Raw genomic sequence first — 18,592 nt, 5'->3', positions numbered from 1 at the left:
ATCCCCATATCTCCTCCCTCTTGCGTCTCCCTCCCACCCTCCCTATCCCACCCCTCTAGGTGGTCACAAAGCACTGAGCTGATCTCCCTGTGCTATGTGGCTGCTTCCCACTAGCTAGCTATTTTACATTTGGTAGTGTATATATGTCAGTGCTACTGTCTCATTTCTTCCCGGCTTACCCTTCCCCCGCCCTGTGTCCTCAAGTCCATTCTCTACATCTCTGTCTTTATTCCTGTCCTGCCCCTAGGTTCATCAGAACTTTGTTTTTTTTTTTAAGATTCCATATATATGTGTTACCATATGGTATTGGTTTTTCTCTTTCTGACTTACTTCACTCTGTATGACAGACTCTAGGTCCATCCACCTCACTACAAATAACTCAATTTCATTTCTTTTTATGGCTGAGTAATATTCCATTGTATATATGTGCCACATCTTCTTTATCCATTAATATATTGATAAACACTTAGGTGGCTTCCATGTCCTGGCTATTGTAAATAGAGCTGCAATGAACATTGTGACACGACTCTTTTTGAATTATGGTTTTCTCAGGGTATATGCCCAGTAGTGGGATTACTGGGTCATATGATAGTTCTATTTTTAGTTTTTTAAGGAACCTGCATACTGTTTACCATAGTGGCTGTACCAATTACATTCCCACCAACAGTGCAAGAGGGTTCCCTTTTCTCCACACCCTCTCCAGCAATTATTGTTTGTAGAATTTTTTGATGATGGCCATTCTGACTGGTGTGAGGTGATACCTCATTGTAGTTTTGATTTGTATTTCTCTAATGATTAGTGATGTTGAGCATGCTTTCATGTGTTTGTTGGCAATCTGTATATCTTCTTTGGAGAAATGTCTATTTAGGTCTTCTGCCCACTTTTGGATTGTGTTGTTTGGTTTTTTGATATTGAGCTGCATGAGCTGCTTTTATATTCTGGAGATTGATCTTTTGTCAGCTGCTTCATTTGTAAATATTTTCTCCCATTCTGAGGGTTGTCTTTTTGCCTTGTTTATGGTTTCTTCTGCTGTGCAAAAGCTTTTAAGTTTCGTTAGGTCTGAATGGCCAATTCTTATTTTTTCTTTTTAAAAGTTTTTTTTAAAATTTGTTTATTTTATTTACTATTTTTATTTTTGGCTGTGTTGGTTCTTTGTTGCTGTGTGCCGACTTTCTCTAGTTGCGGTGAGTGGCACTACTCTTCATTGTGGTTCGCGGGCTTCTCATTGCAGTGGCTTCTCTTGTTGCAGAGCAGGGCTCTAGGCACCCGGGCTTCAGGAGTTGTGGCTCGCGGGCTCTGGAGTGCAGGCTCAGTAGTTGTGGTGCCCGGACTCAGTTGCTCCACGGCATGTGAGATCTTCACAGACCAGGGCTTGAACCTGTGTCCCCTTCATTGGCAGGTGGATTCTTAACCACTGTGCCACCAGGGAAGCCCCTGAATGGCCAATTCTTATACATCATCCCGAGATGAGCAAGTCTTTTAATTAATGAGTGGGTCTATGGAACCACTGTATAGTATGAGGACTCTGCCTCCACCATTCCGGGAAATTTCTCAGTCTCCTACGAAAGCCATAACCAACCGGGAGGAATCTTGTCCCTCTTCTTTGGAGCAAAGCTCTCATGTAATATCTTTACTTTTATCCCAACAAGTTCTATTAAGTCAGCTGAATTGAGGAAAGGCATCAGATCATCCTCTCACCCAATCACTCAGTCCAGACCACTCATTGTTATTCAGCTGAGCAAACTGAAGTGTCTTCCAACCAGCACCCCCACAGTATCCTTCAACTAAATGGGTACTTTCCCAGTATCTTTCAGCTGCCCCCTCCAGTAGCTTTCAACGGGGTGGGGTACCACCCCGCCCCCCAGTATCTTTCAACTGCGGGACCAGGTACCCGATATATACCGCCAGATAAAACTCAGGATCATCAACCAATGTGAGAAATCTGAGAACCGGAACAGATTCATCCAAACTTGTCTGGATTCTCCGAGGAGGTGGATGGGCACAAGAGGCCTCTGCTGGTACCAAGGCTCTGGTTCCTTGTAGTGTCCAGGTGAAGGAGAGAAGTCTGCTCTGCGTCCCTTTGTTGATCACCAAAACAGGCAACTGATAAAAAATGCACAATGTGAGAGTTGTGAGTTAAGTTTTATTGGGGGAAAAATGAGGACTATGGCCCAGAAGACAGCATTTCAAATAGCTCTGAGGAACTGCTCTGAAGAGATAGTGGGGAGGTCAGTATATGTGTGATTTTGGTGAAGGGAGATACATGCAATCAAGCATACATTTGGCAGAAGTTTGCTGCTGGTCATGGGGAGCAGATGTCTCTGTTAATGATTTCAGTGTTTTTCCCGATATGAGAAGATGCAAGAAATTGGACCCACAAAATCTTTTCCTAAAAATGTCTAACTCTCTGAAGCCCTGTTCTGTCAGTTTTTTCCAGAGCACAGAGTGCCCCATTCCCGATCTTCCCCGTGAACTCCTTTCAGGGGGTGTAGAAGATCACGACTGCAGTGGCAAGTGACCTAATCCTTGTAGAGGCAGATGGCAAATGACAATTTTTAGTTGGCACTTTCAGTGTAACAGAGGCAAAACTCGGAAATATCAACAACTTTTACTGTCTCATCATTTTTCCGCTTATGCCTCATTTGCCAAGGTACAGGCTGAACAGTTTTGAGGATGGGAAAGGCAGAGAAACATTTTACCCTCTTATCTCTCCCAAACTCACTTCCACCTCTACCCAAACACTTTAGATGTTATTCTCTCCCAAAATTCAGTAGGCATTTTCCTTTTAGACATATTTTTTCTTATTACAAAAGCAACAAATGTTTATGTCAAAGACTTTTAAAAAGACAGAAAAGAAAAAGGGAGAGGAGAAAGTAAAGAAAAGCTGCTTTAACCCACTACCCAGAGATAACAGCAGCTGTATGTTTTTCTGTATCTTCAAAGTTTTTAAACGCACATTTAATAGAAAGTGAGTACATTCTGTATATACTACTTCAAATTAGAAATTTTATTCACTAATGATAGCAATTTTCCAATGATGGGTTATATGCATTTTAACCTAAATGAGTACTTCTCAAAATTTCTTCCACAACACTATTTCTGTGGGCAGTTAATACACAGTTAAAAAAAAAAATGAGAGGAAGGTCAAATGATCAAATACATTTGGGAACTGGGAAATGCTGCATTAAATGTAGTTAAACAGGCTTCTTTAACTCAGGGCTTCCAAGTGTCTTTAATATGCTGGCGGGTGTTATAAATCTTCGGGATGAGGACTAGAGTACGGATTATTTCTCAATTTGTTGAACTCTTTTCTCCTCTAAGAATCTCATAAAACTTTTATTCCAGCACACATTCTGGGAAATGCTGGCCAAAATTACTAGCAGCAAAAATCAAACCCTCTCATCTCTCATGGACATTTAAGGCACAATTTTCCCATTCCTAAAGAACTTCATAAAAATTGTTGCAAATAAATTACTTGGAAAAATTCGAACTGAACTTCCCTGTAGTTACTCTTAATATTATTTTGCCTCACTAAGTATAATTCAACTGACAACATTTAATTTTAAGGAAAACAGTGGTGATATATTATTGGTTGTGAATAGGTGCTCTATTGGGGAAAAATAACCAATGTGAATATTTTATTAGAATAAGGGTGTTTTTTTTGTTTTATTTGTTTTTTATAAAGAATTTATTTTTTCAAGAGCAGTTTTAGGTTCACAGAAAAATAGAGAGAAAGGCACAGAGATTTCCCATATACCGCCTGCATCTATACATGCATAGCCTCTCATTACCAGAGTGATACATTTGTTACCACTGATGAGCCTGTATGATGTGTTATAATCACAAGAGTAAGGTTTTAAAAACTTTTGGTAAAGCTTGCTTACATTGTTCTTCTCAGCAAAAGTCTATTCTGTGTAGCACTAATGTCCACAGGCATCATAGTCAGAATGTTCTATCCATATAAAAATTCTAATCTCAAACTTACCCACTGACTCATTGCTGGCATATAGTAGCCCATGGTGCAAAATTTTATTTTTATATTGTCCTAACTTCACAGTATACTTGGAGTTATATACTTTGAGTTATTTTTTTAAATTTTTTTTACATCTTTATTGGAGTATAATTGCTTTACAATGGTGTGTTAGTTTCTGCTTTATAACAAAGTGAATCAGTTATACATATACATATGTTCCCATATTTCTTCCATCTTGCAACTCCCTCCCTCCCACCCTCCCTTTCCCCCACCCAGGTGGTCACAAAGCACCAAGCTGACCTCCCTGTGCTATGCGGCTGCTTCCCACTAGCTATCTACCTTACATATGGTAGTGTATATATGTCCATGCCACTCTCTCACTTTGTCACAGCTTACCCTTCCCCCTCCCCATATCCTCAAGTCCATTCTCTAGTAGGTCTGTGTCTTTATTCCTGTCTTACCCCTAGGTTCTTCATGACATTTTTTTCTTAAATTCCATATATATGTGTTAGCATACGGTATTTGTCTTTATCTTTCTGACTTACTTCACCCTGTATGAAAGACTCTAGGTCTATCCACCTCATTACAAATAGCTCAGTTTCGTTTCTTTTTATGGCTGAGTAATATTCCATTGTATATATGTGCCACATCTTCTTTATCCATTCATCCAGTGATGGACACTTAGGTTGTTTCCATCTCCGGGCTATTGTAAATAGAGCTGCAATGAACATTTTGGTACATGCCTCTTTTTGAATTATGGTTTTCTCAGGGTATATGCCCAGTAGTGGGATTGCTGGGTCATATGGTAGTTCTATTTGTAGTTTTTTAAGGAACCTCCATAATGTTCTCCACAGTGGCTGTATCAATTTACATTCCCACGAACAGTGCAAGAGGGTTCCTTTTTCTCCACACCCTCTCCAGCATTTATTGTTTCTAGATTTTTTGATGATGGCCATTCTGACTGGTGTGAGATGATATTTCATTGTAGTTTTGATTTGCATTTCTCTAATGATTAATGATGTTGAGCATTCTTTCATGTGTTTGTTGGCAGTCTGTATATCCTCTTTGGAGAAATGTCTATTTAGATCTTCTGCCCATTTTTGGATTGGGTTGTTTGTTTTCTTGTTATTGAGCTGAATGAGCTGCTTAAAAATTTTGGAGATTAATTTTTTGTCAGTTGTTTCATTTGCAAATATTTTCTCCCATTCTGAGGGTTGTCTTTTGGTCTTGTTTATGGTTTCCTTTGCTGTGCAAAAGCTTTGAAGTTTCATTAGGTCCCATTTGTTTATTTTTGTTTTTATTTCCATTTCTCTAGGAGGTGGGTCAAAAAGGATCTTGCTGTGATTTATGTCATAGAGTGCTCTGCCTATGTTTTCCTCTAAGAGTTTGATAGTTTCTGGCCTTACATTTAGATCTTTAATCCACTTTGAGCTTATTTTTGTGTATGGTGTTAGGGAGTGATCTAATCTCATACTTTGTGTTATTTTTATATCGTGTCATGAGATCCTTGGGGAAAATGGTGGGCAGGACAAACTTCAGAAGGCTGACCATTCCCAGCCCCCTCTGAGACACTTTTTCTAAGTCAAAGGTGGTCAAAGCCAATTAGCTCAGAGGAGAGAATCTGATCCTAAGAGACTCCCACTACAGGGCCAGTGATCACCTGAAGCAATCACATTTGGAGAGCTGGACTGTAATTCAGAGTCAGTGAGCTGATGATACCAGTGGACTCACAGGGCAAAATGGAGGTGGAGAGAGAAGCAGAAACACACAAGCAGGTGCAAAAACTGAGGTAAAAGATACAGGAAGCCAGTTTTGGAGACTTCTGGAGCCTAAATGACCTCTACAGCCCATGAGTCCTCATTACCATGTCACCTGAGGTTTGGCTGTTCAGTTTTCCCTGAATGAGGCTGGCTAGAGGGTTGAGATTCTGTTTTACTACTTTCCTCAGGCATTTTCACAATGAATTCACCTTGAGTAATAATGAGTAAGACTGTTCCTTTCAATGAGAAGAGCCCAGATCAACACAGCTAGAAAACACAGCAGGAAAAAATGGTGACTCCTCTTTCTTCTTACAGCTGCTTTAATGAAACACCTGTCCCAACTGCCAGGAAGGAAAGAGGATGCCTCCCGGTGTCTGCATCTTATCCGCTGGAAGTACCTTGGGCATTACTCTGGAGCTTCAGATCTTTAGCTTAAGGGTTGCAATAGGTGGACGGGCTTTAGCATGTCTGTGAATCCCCTGATAGTGTATGTAATTTTTTGCCTATGTACAAATAGCGGTGAGGTACCATTCATAACTTTCTTTAGACTCTCAAAGGTGTCCCTAATGCAAAAATGGTTATAGATAGAAAAATCTAAGCCTGTTTGTTTTGGATCCATGAGATTTTTCTATAGATCAAATATCTTCACTCTCTATATTAAAATATTAGGGTTTCTTGTAATTTCTATGAATCCATTCTGCATAATTAAGTTTTATTTTCCTTGGATCTCTCCCAGCTTGACATTAATACTTTCATCTTAAAAGAAGTGGAGAAGTGTCTCTATCTGATGCATAAATAAATAGCATTGAAAAAAGTGTACAAAGAGTCAAAAATATCATTTTAAGTTGTAAAGTGACATCTTTTTCTGGTTTCATAATGTCTCATGCCAAGGCTTTCAAGATGAAATTACATCGACCTATAAAACTGTCAGCTGTGCTTGTTCTGTCTCCTTTCTTCTTGCTCAGGTATATACTCTCTTTCTCTCTCACCCACCAAATGTAATTCAAAATTCCAGGGGCTGCAGGAAGAAAAGGGGAGAGCTCGTGAAGTCACACTGATAATGAATAAAAGAATGAAAGTCTTTGAAAATGCCAAAAAAACCAGCTGAAGCCAAACAAAACTATTTTATCATAGTGTTGAAATCTACCCATAAGGAAAAAGGAGAGATCTAGTGAAGTCAGTTTCTCTGGATGAATACAAGAATAAAAATCCTTGAAAATGCCAAAAACACAAAAGCTGAAAAATAAAACACTCTCTCATGAATGTGTTAAAATCTACCCATAAAAGAAGACATTTTAAATTGAAATTAATTATTTTGGCCTTGAGATAATGATTCCATATACTGAAACAGCAAAGCAGAGTAAGGTTATGACCTCAACTTAATGGAGAGAAAAGGGAAACATGGAATCAGTATAGCCCATGGATGCTCAGTGAGGTGATAGCTCTGCTGGGCCTGCGACTCAGAGTGTCCCTTTCCCAGGCCCATAATTGGATCAATTACCCACATACTCTTCATGCTTGGTGCCCATGAGAGGAAGGTCAGATAGATAGTAGTGGAGTAGGTGATTTGAGATAAATGATTAACTAAAAAAGGACACACACAAGAGCTCATGTGCCGGGAGCCGTATAGGAAGTGCCTTTGAGTCTCAGCACGGACGAGCCTTTGAGTCTCAGCACGGACGAGCCTTTGAGTCTCAGCACGAACGAGACCCATAGTGCCAAGCAAAGCTGGTACTGCCAGGCACAACGAGACCCATAGTGCCAAGCAAAGCTGGTACTGCCAGGTACAAATATGGAGAAGCAAAACTCTCCTCTGTATGGTTCCCCTTGCCTCCCCCCCTGCTTTTGTTTAAGGTGACAAATATTCCCGGCTTTGATAGAGGGTTTAGAGAAAGACCCCTACCTAGGGTAAAATTAAGCGGGATTGTGATTACTCCGGCTTCCTTAATGATTATGCCTGAAATTTTTATTCCTAGGTTGAGGCGTTAGGTTTAAGGAAATACAATAGAAGCATTTATGTGACAAAAGCCTACTTTAGAAAATAAGTTGAATGAGTTATGGCCTTCCTGGGGAGGTAGAGGTAGGTTAGGAAATTTTTGGGTATGGTGGTGGGAAGGTTTTATGCTACAGTGGGTACATAACAAATTAGATAGAGTAGGCTACTTGGTAGCTTTTTATAAGTAGAATTGTTTTTTGTATAATTTAGTGCCTTGTTTTGATTATAAAGGTAGAAGAAAATAGTCTATAAATATTTACAATTGTTAAAAGAATAATGTGCTTGAGTTTGTGCTTTAAATAGTTGGCTGATTGAACAAGAACATACAGGTGCAAGAATATCTAATTTTCTAAGGAAGACGATGAAACCGCAGACTGTGTTCCTGACGTAGATGTGACCAACATGTGACTAACTACAGGAGAAGAAAGAGACTCTGGGCGATGGGAAAATTACCTAACCTGTTTTAATCAATCTGCTGATGTAAATTACCTTTGTTTTGTGGCCTATATGGGGGAGTTTTTGGCGTGGGAATGAGGATGTTGAATTTGAAAATGAGATCACTTTATAGTATAAAAGCTTCTGGAATCTTGAAAATAAATTTGTCAGATCCTTGCATCCAAGAAGAGGTGTACTGAGTTCTGTCCACGCCGACTCCGTCTTCTCCTTTGGGTGAATCCTGTTCAGCTGGGGCTGGTCCTCGGCACTCATGGTCTCACAGGTTGGTCCCTGTTGAATAGTCTAGAAATGTAAATCCTTGGAAAGCTCCAGTGATGGCTTCCAAACACTACTTTTATTTCGTTCCCTTTGGATCAAGGACAGGGCTAGTTTTCATTTTTTTAAAGATGTTTATGTTTTAATCCTGGCCTATTAACTTTTGTTTGGAAAATGTAATCACTTTGCTTAGAGAACAGGAGTAAATAGAAATTTTCAGTGAGAATTTTAAAAGTGGGTAATGTTTCAGTTTAAAAAATACACACACATATAAATACAACAATTGGTTTATTGTTGAATTCCCTTGACAATGTGCAGGACAAAAATAATCTTGTCAAGAAACCTAAAACATATTATTCTCATTTTTATTTCTTTTAAAACATTTTAAAATGTAACAAGCATACTGAAATGTGCCTAAGACACCATTGTTGTGTGGTATTCCATTGTGAGACTATACCACAGGTTGTTTATCCATTTTCCTGTTAATGGACATTGGGTTGTTTCCACAAGGCTATTATAAGGAATGCTGCTTGCTGTGAACATTCTCATATGTTTTTGGTGCAAATGTCATGTGTTTCTGTGGGGTATATACCTAGGGATGGATTGCTGGGTCATTAAAGTATGTGTATCTTTAGCTTTATTAAATACTGCCAAACTTGTTCCAAAGTAGTTATACCATGCTTCGACAATTCTAATTTTAATTATTATAATGGTATGCCCAAGTCATGTGGTTAAGGACTGCACCTGGTTTTCCTGGCAAGAGTAAGCTGGTAAATCAGTTTGGGAACAATTCTGTTTGCCAGCTCTTGTTTTCCTTGATTAAAATTCCCCCATTGATACACTACTTTCAGACATTATTTTTCTTGACTTTGCCATGATAATACAGTCATTTTTAAATCAACCTTTGACCTGTATCAATATAGCTATGTAAGATGAGATTAGGGGACCCAGAAGAAAGCCAATACCAGGGAAACGATTGCATAGGACATAATTTCCCTTAGGCTTAAAGCATCTATATTAAATCTTCTGTGATGTGCAGTACAATCTATTTTTTAATTCCTTTTTTTAAGGCTATTTAAGTGATGCCAAAGTAACAGAATGATTTAACACAGTTAAATGCCAAACTGGGATTTTAAATACCAATGTTTTGTTCTTTAAAGTTGGATCCCTCCAGGATATTATGAGGATGCAAGCGTCTTCACGGCAGTCTGTCACCTTGTGGCTCCAGAAATTGAAAGTTCATCATGTTCATGGATCAGTACCAGTTTTACTTATTAATATTTTTAGTGTCTGCCTATAAATCAGGCACAAAGTAAAGGGCTTTTAAAAATAGCCTGCTCAGTCTTCTCAGGTTTGATATACTCTGCTAAAAAGAATTGTTGATATCAGCATCTCCCTCCTTTCCCTTGCTGGCTTCTCCCTGAATATGGGATGCACCTGTGCTGTATCCAGGCCCATCAAGATCTCCAAAGATTTACCATCACTGGTCTTTGCTTCTGCAAAACTCTGGTAAAAATCATCTTATTCTTTCATCCAAGGATGGGCTCCAATAATTCAAAATTGGAAGTCAAAGTTTGGCTTGTGGCTTAGTTTTGGTTCAGTTTACCTAAGCACTGAGCAATAAAGAGATATCACATTAAGTGAAGTAAATTATTTGCATGCTCAAAGTGAAGTCAAAGATAGTTTGGTCTGTGACAATTGTGACAATTATACAGTATTAAGGGTTTGAGGGAACACATGGGCACCAATATATTTTATGAATTTGTCATTTTATGTTTATATAAAATAAATGATACAATCCCTGACCTTAGGGAGATTGAAATATAATTCAGGAGATTATACATATATAATGGAAATGACTGAAGAGCAAGTGTTTGGATGTACAGCACAGTAAAACAGGACTTTAGGAATTCAGTCAAGGACTAACTCCACAAAGTCAGGTACTGAAGAAAGGACCAGAAGAGAGTTTGAAGAAAGTTAGTTAGGGAAAGAGCAGGGTGAGGAAAAGCACCCATGAGACATGATGATGGCATGTTAAGATGGCAGAGAGGCTGGACAAATATGGCCAGATCATGGCTGGGAGCTCTGAGAAATGTGCTGGCTACCTAGGTGTGGAGACCCATCCACAGGGAGTTTTATGGGCCAGGTGAAGTGGCAAAGAGGTGCCACCTGAATATTCCTAAACATGACAGAATAGTGATGGGAGTGACTTCTGGAAAGATGGACCCATCATAATTAATATCGGGGCATGGACAGGCAAGGGGAAATATTCTGGCCTCATTGAAAGAGAACTGGTTAAAGATGTTCGTTGCCACATGCAGTTGAGCAGATGGTGATCATGATATAAATGGCACCCAGCAGAGCTATGTGTGTATAACCTGAAAGATGTTTTGTTTGGGGACAGTGAAGTCTGAGAGAGTAAAAAGCCATCTCATATTCCATGGAAATCATAGTATTAGAGTCTTATAAAGTGCCGCCCCAAAATCAACAGAACTATATACATGCATTAGAGCTTGATATATACACTAACATTAGCAAGTATATTATTTGATCTCCACACGAACGTTAGTCCCAGAGCGTTCACAAAAGCATTACCCACAGTAGCCCAAGACTGGAAACAACTGCAAAGCCCATCAGGTAAATGGGAAAGAAACTGGAGCACATCTACCAGTGGAGTAGCACTCTGCAATAAAGGAGAATGAGTGACTGATACACACACAACGGATATGTTTCACAGACATTATGCTGAGTAAAAAGAAGCCACACAAAAGCAGTACACACTGTATGATTTCATTCATACGAAAAGAAAACGCATACTGATCTATAGAGACAGAAAGCAGATCAGAAGCGACCTGCAGGCCAGGGACTGCAAAGGTGCATAAGGAAACTTTTGGAAGTGTGGGAGAAGTTCTTTATCATTATTGTGGTGGTTTCAGGAGTGTATCTGTTACAAAGTCATTGAATTATACACTTTAAATATGTGCAGTTTACTGTACATAAATCATAACACAATAAATTCAATTAAAGAGAGAAGCTAAAGTTCCAAATATTTTCTTTCAAAAATTACGATTTTAGAGTTATTATTTAGTGGTGACTTCTTAGTTTTTAATCCTTCAAAGTATTTTTAAAAGATTTCTATGTGCTAATTCTTGCCTATTTACAATTTTGTTTGAAAATGTAATCTAGCTCCTTTGGAGAATGAGAGAAAACAGATATTAGTATGAGTCAAGAAATCAAAAGCAATTGAATTATGAGAATTAAAAAATTTTTTCCCACTCACATTACCTGATTTTGCATTTTAAAATGCAAATACATTTAGAAATCTTGTAATAAAGCTATTGTTGTTACTTCTCCTGATCTTTTCCTGATGTCATAGAAAATTCAAGTTGACTCAGTAAACTGGATCATTTCCCAACTAGTTTTTCTCCGATTAGGTATTTGCTGAGTCGGCAGAAAAATCCATCCTGGTTTAGCTCCAGCGAATGAAAAGAGAGCTTGTGACACACTTGTCACAGGAACCAGGGAAGTTGAAGGGTGACAGGCAAACTTTAAAGGGCCTCCTTCACATGGGGTGGCAGTGGCTTTCTTTCTTTATGATAATCTTTTCTTTTTCTCCATGGAGGATGAGCCAATTACAGTCATAGCTCAACAGGAAGCGGTTCTTACACCTTTGATCATAATGATATTAATCACCGTCCTGCTAGTGATTCTCTGTGACTTGGTCACATCAATTATTAATTTGTAAAGTGTGAGTTTGTCATTTCTTACTGAAATGCTGGCCAGACAGATTGGTATACAGTGGAATGGAAGCTGAGCAAGGCGGCTGTCACTTCACCATTATGAATATCAGACCCTTGTTTGAAAAAAAAAATTACAGCTTGGAAAATGTTTTGCTTTTATACATTCATCTGATACCATCCAGGACTTGAGTCTTAAACATTTTAAACATACTATTGGTAGGGTGTATCATAATACATTTAGAGCAGTGTTTTTCAAACTTGGTTGCACTTGTGAATCACCTGGGGAGCTTTTTAAAAATGTCAAAGCTGGGCCCCACTCCCAGAGATTCTGACTTAATTGTTCTGGGATGAGGCCCAGGTAAAGGTATTTTTAAAAAGCACCCCAGGTGTTTCAAATGTGTAGTCAAGACGGCAGCGCACTACTGATTTAGAGGCGGGACAGTGCTTTGTAAATGTTCTTAACAAATGAAATACACATAAGTTTTTATAGTCCACGTTAATTCAAAAAAGCTTTAAAATGGGTTCCAGAAATATATTCATCCAAGGATTTTTTAAATTCTGAAAATTATAATTAAATAAATGGAAATTAAAACAAGAATGAGGCACCATTTTTCCCTTTTGGTAAAGATTTTAAAGATTCATGATATCCAGTGATGTTGGGAATACATGGAAATGGTAATGCTGATACAATATATAGGCATGTTAATTGGTGCCATTTTCCTGGAGGACAATTTAGCAACATCTATCAAATTTTACAAGTTTTGTACCAACTGGTTTCTCAATTTCACTCCTAGGAATTTACTTGCAAAATTTTACCCAGATATTTGTTTAGGAACATTCACTGTAAACTTTTTTGTAATAGTGAAAGCCTGGAGAAAACCAGTGTCCATCATTCAGGGGACCAGTTAAGTAAATTTTGATACATTAACAAGATAGACTATTATGGAGGCATTTAAAAAGAAGTGCTCCCTCTATATATGCTGATACCAAAAGATCTCCCAGATATATTAGGTGAAAAAAAAGGGTACAGAAAATTATGTACAGTATGATCTCTTCTGTGTAAATTTAAATAAATGTAATTTAAAATAAATGCTCACAGGGACTTCCCTGGTGGTCCAGTGGCTAAGACTCTGCTCTACCAATGCAGGGGCCCTGGGTTCGATCCCTGGTCAGGGAACTAGATCCCACATGCCGCAACTAAGTGTTCACATGCTGCGACCAAAGATCCTGCATTCCACAACAAAGATCCAGCACAGGGCAACAAAGATCCTGGGTGCCGCAACTGAGACCCGGCACAGCTAAATAAATATATTTTTAAAAAGCTTCACGGAAATAATAAATAAATAAATAAATAAATGCTCACAGGTACACTTTTTTTTTCCTTGAAGGAAACGTGGTTATCTTTGGGAAATGGACTTTAGTAGAAGTGAGAAGCTTTTACTTTTGTTTTGTACCTTTTTGTACAGTTTGAATTTTCTAACCAATTACATATAGAGTAATTATATATATATAACATACATATATTATATATATATATATAGAGAGAGAGAGAGAGAGAGAGAGAGAGAGAGAGAGAGAGGCAGACCACAGAGATGTTGTGGATTTGGTTCTAGACCACATCAATAAAACAAATAATGCAATAAAGTGAGTCACACAAATATTTTGGTTTCCCAGTGCATGTAAAAGCTATGTTTACGTAACTATATATACTGTAGTCTAAAGTGTTCAATAGCATTATGTCTCAAAAAACAATGTACATGTCTTAATTTAAAAATTCTTTATTGCTAAAAATGCTAGCCATCATCTGAGCCTTCAGCAAGTCATAGTAGTAACATCAAAGGTCACTAATCACAGATCACGATAACAAATGTAATAATAATGAAAATGTTTGAAAGATTGTGCGAATTACCAAAATGTGACACAGAGACACAAAGTGAGCAAATGCTGATGGAAAAATGGCACGAATAGATTTGTTTTGATGCAGGGTTTTCACAAACCTTCAATTTGTGAAAAATGCAATATCTGCAAAGTGTGCCTGTATAAATATGACATATAACTGGAGTATTCTGGGAAGTTAGGTAATGTTCCATTTTTTCTTTACAATATAAACTTTTAAAAGTGAGGAAACCAGGAGTAAGGATTTTTAAAAAGTTTAAAAAGAAGATAAAAGTATGAGTAATTTGGAATACAAAATACATGTCTTAAGGTCTCTGTGACTGCTGACTGCCACACATTTGGCTCTGATATAACAGCCTATAAAATAAAGGAAACACCATCAAATCAATTACATGACTCATGATGTCTGTAAGATAAAAATGCATTGTAGGGGAAGCCCAGCAATTCATAAAAGTTAAGTGAAATTTTTTTAGGTGGATCTTCAAAAAGAGAATACTGTATGCAATTACAGTGAAACACCCTCAACAGTTACTCACAAAAAGGTCACAAATTTTTATCTATTTTGCAGAAGAGAAAGCAGTTAACAGGGGCTCAGTTACTGGCCCTTTCTACTGAAATAGTGTTCTTACTTGCAACAAATGGCCTCTTCAACCAATGCTGCTACTGATCACAGACACAATAGATAGCATTGGCCATGGGGAGCACTGGTGCCAGGCTGCCACCTTACTGCCCCCAGATGCCAAACACCTTCACTGCCACCCTTTCCAGAAAACAGATCCCCTTTGTTCTTTTACAAACCAAAGTATCCTGCGTGACGTTTGATTGGTGGACCTGAAGTCCTGTGACTTGTCATAGCTGCAAAGAGAGTTGGGAAAGTGGGACAGGTCTCATAATATGGTGTTTCCCTCAGTGTGAGGGAAGGATATTCACATTCATAAGATGCAAGTTGGTCAGGAAAAGGACAAACGCTCACCTAGATTTCAAAGCAGATCCAGGATTAGAGTCAAACAGCTCTCAGTATCTATGATTATGCTTTGCATTTTGCCTCTTGCTTTGCTATCAGGAAGTTCTACTTGCACTTCTCTTAACTCTAATGTCTTTACCAGTTCCAACACAGATCATACAAACATGTAAACTAATATGAGCTAAAGGTTTGAACATGTCTTCTTTCTATAGCCGCAGATGCTGATGGGTGTTTAAACAAATAAAAACTGAAATTAAAATTCAATGCATAATGAAATCTGGAAGAGCCCAAATACCTTTCAGCTGGGAAATGGATAAGCAAACTGTGGTACAATATACAGTGGTACACAGGAATGAGTTACTGATATATGAATCAACATAGAAGAACCTCAAAAAGCATTATGCTAAGTGAAACAAGCCACAATCAAAAGTCTACATTCTGTATGATTCCGTTTATGACATTCTTGCACAGGCAAACCTGGAAGGACAGAAAGCAGATGGGATGGATGTTGGGGGTACTGTGGCCAGGGGAAGGGCTTGACTACAAAAGGGCATGGGGGAATTTGGAGGATGACAGACCTGTTCTATATCTTGGTTGTTGCGGTGGTTACATGACTCTAAATGCTTGTCAAATCTCTCGGAACTGTACACTAAAAGGGTGAATTTTACTGCATATAAATTATACCTTAATTTTTTAAGTGGGGGAAAAAGTCAATGAAAAATACCTGCATTCACTTTTTCAACAAATATTTACTGAGCACCTACTATGTGCCAGACACTCTTAAATGACCATATATTGAAGCAAACTAATTTCAATGTCTGTAATGCATTGGAAATGATCTAAATTACTCTCCCAATTCCTTAAACTTGATTTACAGCCAAAAACAATGCATGAAGAACTTTAGCAGTGATGGGAAACCGTGGCAAGTAGTTTCTTTAATCCATAACTGACAAACTATTGAAGTCTGGTGTGAAGACATATTGCAGCCAATGGATCTGACGCCCCCCGAGTACCAATTTAGAAAATCATTTTAGGTGATAATTGGCTGTGAGAAACTCACATTTTTGGTGCAAGGAGGCTTGGAATTTCTGGTGGAAAGAACTAGGGAAGGAAAATGGTGAGGGAGTTAGGGCAGCCTGAAGTAGTGAGGTGGAGGAAGCAGAGCAGGCCTAGGAGGTCTGGAGATCTCACTAGTCCTACTCCTGACTTGGTGAAGATCACTTTGTCTTTCTGAACTCAGTTTCCTTAGCCGTAAAATGAATGAATTGAAAAAGTGGGAAACACTGACTGCACAATGCAGAGCTCTTCCAGTGACCACTTGTGACCGTGGACAAGTCAGTTTTAGCTTCTTACTATATCAAATGAGAGATTTGATGGTTGCACAAGAATGTCAATACCACTAAACTGTACACTTTAAAATGGTAAATTTTGTGTTATATATATTTTACTACAATAAAAAAATTTTAATTGAAAAAGCTTTAGACAAAATGACCTTTGGGGTGATGTAGTTTGATCTTTCCTCTTTCTCTTGGAATTAAGTCCAAATTCCTTAACAAAGCCACCCATAGGGTGTGCAGACCCTGGGCAAATATTTGAGTCACCCAAAATCAGTTTGTCGGCACCATTCTGGTGACCCAAGCTCACATGATCTCACACAAGAAATACTGTACTTCCTAGCAGGAGAAATATGCTTGCCAGACTGACATTCTGGAACCATCACTTGGCTCTTGGGCCCCAGGACAATCCCATAGTATGAGTCCTGGGGCATCTGGTCAACCCCACAAATGGGGTAGAAGATTAAGAGTGCTCTGAAGGAGAGAAACAGAGAGTCTGTGCAGGTCTGGGCTCTGGGCACGCCACCCAAATGGCACTGTCATACCCAACTGGTTCAAAACACTAGAGAGGGACTTAGAAAATTTTCAAGAAGGCTCTCCAAAGCACAGGCCCCCCCGCACAGGTCATGGGTCGAGGCTGGGAGCAGGGGGATAAGGGTAGAGTAGGGGTGCTTAAGGAATTTGCCCATGTCTAAGTGTGGAACTTCTTAATTGGGCTTATAAACACCGTCTGTTCTGTCTCAAATGTGCCAAGGAGGCTCTCACCCTTGGACTACACACCTACATAGGGTTTCTCTATCAGAACACAGATTTCTCCTTCTGCCCCAACACCCATTAACCCATTTACTTAATTAATCCTATTCATCTGGGAGGTGTTAGAAAATATTTCCTCCTAGAAGTGTTTTCTGATCCCTGGTTAGTTACTCTGACGGGCTATGTTTTCAGGTGGATCTAGGATCTTGGAATCTGTCTTCTCTTTTTCTTTCCCAAATCAATTCACCCGAATATTCAAAATAAAAGGTAACAAAATCCCTCAGGAGTAGAATACAAATTTTAAATATGCTTCCTTCTTTCCAGATGCTGGAGAGGAATGGAGTAATTCTGCATTGAGTCCTCAGGGGAGAAACCTGCATTCAGAAGAAGGAGATTGATATTAGCCCCTCCCCAGGCTATCTGAAGCCTGTTCCTTGTGGTCTAATACAGCTTTCACTCATTCATTAATTTATGCATCTATCCATCCTTCATTCAATAAGTCAACAAGCATTTTATGGCTCCCTACTCTATTTATGACACTAAGCTAGACCTGGGGCCGGGTAGGGGGTGTGGGGGGAGAATCAAATAAGATAGGGTTCCTTCAAGATGTTCATAGTATATTGGACATAATCCACTCTGGGATGTAGTTAATGGTGTTGTGCCAGGGATGCTTGGAGAATCCTGCAGATGGGTCTGGGGGCTTTCCTGACAATTTGCCATAGTACAGGTAGTATGTAATTTATGAGCACGTGAATTCAGAAAACTGTTGTTAGGAGAGCATAAAGCTTCAAGGGTTAGACCATGCCATTACCCAGGGAACTAAAGGGAGCACAAAGCATGGGGTATTCTGCTTTTTCACATTAGACCCCAAGGCTGTTTGTATGCTTGCTACTTTGTAGCATTTCCTATAAAAAAACAGAAGCCCAAATGAGAAGCAAAGAATTATAATAGGAGGTCTTCACTGTCAAGCACCCTGAATGGACAAGACACTGAAGAGAAAGAAGTAATGACAAAGTCATATCTACAGGACTTGACCATAAACAAACCCCTTAATTTGCCCCTCCAAAGACTAAGGGTCAAGGAGGAATTGTGGTGGCCCCTAATAGTTACTCGATCCTTTGGAACAGCTGGACAGTTAAAAGAGAGAAACCTCTCCCACAGAGGTGCTGAGAAACCCATGTGGGTGATTTCTGAGATTAAGAGGCTTTGCTGAAAAACCTTTCTGACTAATGTCTAACTCTGTAATCGATTTTGGACTGGTAAAGAAATGGAAATTTCTATTTGCCCCAAATTTCCTTAAAAAGAAAAGTTCTAAAGCATTTGTTCCACAACTGATATATCTACTTCTGTCCCCAAATAGAATAACCAGGAAAGATTAACAGGCTGCCTGGTGTTTTCTCAGTGCCCTCTGCTTGGGATGAACTACTTTGAGTCTATAATTCCTTTTAGAGTGGGATGAAAGCTA

The 18,592-nt window shown here is 38.9% G+C and overlaps 1 non-coding gene across 1 annotated transcript; it reads left to right on the top strand.

Annotated features, from left to right (window-relative positions):
* The first annotated feature begins 13,284 nt into the window (after nt 1-13,284).
* On the top strand, nt 13,285-13,357 carry TRNAG-ACC (transfer RNA glycine (anticodon ACC)). Its single transcript has one exon. It is a non-coding gene; the product is annotated as a tRNA-Gly (tRNA).
* The last annotated feature ends 5,235 nt before the right edge of the window (nt 13,358-18,592 follow it).

This window comes from Tursiops truncatus, chromosome 4, assembly GCF_011762595.2.
Source record: "Tursiops truncatus isolate mTurTru1 chromosome 4, mTurTru1.mat.Y, whole genome shotgun sequence".
NCBI lineage: Eukaryota > Metazoa > Chordata > Mammalia > Artiodactyla > Delphinidae > Tursiops > Tursiops truncatus.
Note: the sequence above shows the minus strand (reverse complement) of the source record. Positions and strands in the feature narration are given on the sequence as shown.